Source organism: Triticum dicoccoides, chromosome 2A (assembly GCF_002162155.2).
Source record: "Triticum dicoccoides isolate Atlit2015 ecotype Zavitan chromosome 2A, WEW_v2.0, whole genome shotgun sequence".
Taxonomy (NCBI): domain Eukaryota; kingdom Viridiplantae; phylum Streptophyta; class Magnoliopsida; order Poales; family Poaceae; genus Triticum; species Triticum dicoccoides.
Window position 1 is genome coordinate 535011855 of NC_041382.1, and position 3054 is coordinate 535014908.

Below are 3054 nucleotides of genomic sequence, written 5' to 3' on the forward strand. Positions count from 1 at the left end.
TATAGACGGTCTATTCTGCTAATATTAGCAGAATAACTATTCTGCACATCACTTCCGCACTGCACGCTGAACGCAAGTACACGTCATACTTTGAATCAAGTGTGCAGTACTCACACGAGTGAACTTCTCGTCGAAAAAAACTGCACGCGTTATTTTTTCGGTACTGTTTTCGCTCTAATTTTTTAACCGTTTATCGGAATGAGGCGTGTAATATACCGTTGAAAAGCTATGGGTTAGACGCAACTTCGACATGATGAACACTTTTCAAGATTCCACACGGTTTAAGAGCAGTTTTGAAATTGGCGCGTCGCATGACGAGTGGCAGCGAGCGTTTTTTGGCGATTTCTTCTAAACCGCTCGCCAGAATGAAGCAAACGATACGCCGTTGGATAGATATCATCGAGGCACATCTGTTTCATATATAAATTTTTCTCTAATTCGTTACGGTTTAAGAGCAGTTTCAAATTTACTTAATCGCGGAACTCTGTTTTTCAAATTTTTTGAAATTTTCGGTACTACTTTTGCTCCAGTTTTCTAACCATTTGTCGGAACGATACGTATGATACGCTGTTGGAAAGCTACGGACAAGGCGCAACTTTCATATGTTGAAATGGTTTTGAGATTCCTTACGGTTTTTAGTTAATTTTGAAAATCGTGCGGCTGACTTCGAGAGGCAGCGGCTGTTTTTTAGGAAAATTTTTATGAACGGCTGGTCGGAATAATTCAAATCATACGCCGTTGGAAAGATATCGACGAGATGAAACTTTTTCATGTAGAACACTCTCTCTAATTCCTTACGGTTTAAGAGCAGTTTTAAATTTACCGAAATGCGGACACTATTTTTTGTGACACCCAAATCGACGTGGGTACTGCCTCAGACAGAAAAAGCGCACTGCTTCAGACTAAAAACCGCACTTCATCAAACGAACAAAGTGCACTGGATGGTTTTTTTGTGGGACGTAAATTTTCCTAAACGAAGTGGAGTGCACTTCATATTGAGTGTTGGTGAACCACAATACTATGAAAAGTGAACCTCGAGACTACCGTAAACGGGTCACGACACCACACTTCATCAGACAAACAAGTGCACTGTATGGTTTCTTTTTTGTGGGACGTAAATTTTCCTAAACGAGGTGGAGTGCACTTCATGTCGAGTGTTGGTGAACCACAATACTATGAAAAGTGAACCTCGAGACTACCGTAAACAAGACGTACTGCATCAGACAGAAAACCGCACTTATTTAGACTAAAAAACGCACTTCATTGGACAGACAAGTGCACTGCATGATTTCTTTTTTGTGGGACGTAAATTTTCCCAAACGAGGTGGAGTGCACTTCTGTAGACTAAAACCACATAGTATGGCACAACGAACAGCATTACTTTTTCAATAATTACAAAAAAGAGAGCTTGGAAATTTTACATAGCAAGCATCAAACAAAATAAAAAAAGGTTGGACTCGGTGAACAACAGAGACCACACGGACATGCATGCACGTTCTGAAACTACATCGTTTCAGGTTGCCGAACTGCAACACCCTCTCGCCCAACCTGCACACATCGCTTGACTGCACTGCACATCCACACACACACACGACTGCTTCAAGCACACACCAGCTGGCCACAAGCAAGCTATTTTCACTAGCTGATAGAAATCCCAACGCCAAATATGTGTTGATATGGCATACTGAAATGGGGTGCACTGCACCATGACCAGAGTGTACTGCCGACCCTGAACTCCCCCATGGGAGCTGCTCACTCCCCTGATGTGGGCTGCAAGCTGCAACGAAGTGGTCTGCAGCAGAGAGGAATCGGTTCAGAGGAAAAAACTAACACTTGGTCACGGGCAGGAGGCAAAGCTGCAGTTAGTAGCAGAAGCAATGATGCCACACCGGCAGCTACAACTGTGCTCCCGTAGCTACTACGACCACTGCCGACCGAGGCCCTCGCCGGGAGACCCAAGCACATGGGAGGTGGGCTGCAACGCAGCGGTTGTGCACTGCAAGGGGGGTATTCACCGTGCTCTGTGCGAATGGCACAAGGAGGGCTTCACTTTTCCAGATCAAGTGGTAATGTGTTGTTGTCTCCGCTGCCTAATCACATTCAGAAGGTTTTTTGGCTACCAGTGGGATACAGAGGAGAAACTGGGGAGCAGAAACCATGGAAAAGAGAAGGTCGCCGAACTGCACGCCCCCGTTTGGTCGTGCTGCACTCCGTTGTGGGCAGACTGCACGCTCGTATATGATGTTAGAAAAAAGGTGTATAAAACAAAGAAGAGCCGCAAGTCGTGCACCATCGCAGCGCAACACTGAATCCGCATGATGTGAAGTGCACAATCCAAAATCTACAAAAAAAAGGGGAGCAAAAAGAGGTTATCAGAACTGCACACGGGCACCCAAGGTGTTGACTCCCATGTCCTTGGAGACGGCCGTATTTTTACAGCAAGAGTGTACTGGAGCAGAGTGGGCGTGGACCGCGTGGGTGGGGTGGTGGTGGTGGGGTGTGTTGCTGGAGAGGAGAGCAGTCTTTGCACTGGGTCGATGGCGAGCTCACCTCCAACTGCCTTTGTTGGCGATGTACTTCCTCGAGGCGGAGAGAGAGCTGCAGGCGCCCCTTCAATGGACTGCAGTCACACGTGGTACGCCCGACGACCGAGGAGCTGCACAGCCGCCGCCGATGCCGCAAACCGGCGGGGTGGGGCGAGCGGTGCAGGGGAGGGAAGCGGCGCGGGGAGGAAGGCGGTGCAAACCTGCGGGGTGGGGCGTGGCGCAGGGAGGGAAGCGGTGCAGGAAGGAATGCGGTGCGGTGGCGGGGAAGGGTGGCGGCGCGGAGCGGGAGGAGGGAGGCGGCGAGGCGGCGCGGAGCGGGAGGTAGGTGGTGCGGCGGCGCGCTGGCAGGAGGAGGTCGTGGGGAGCACACGGAGGAACCTCGCTGGCGTCAAATCGGAAGCCCTGCACTGGGACCGGCCCTCCTGGAGCCCGCGTGTGTGGTTTGGACTGAGGAGGAGCGACGGATCTGGCGCGAATCCGGCGACCACCAAGGCGGGATCCGGCCTTT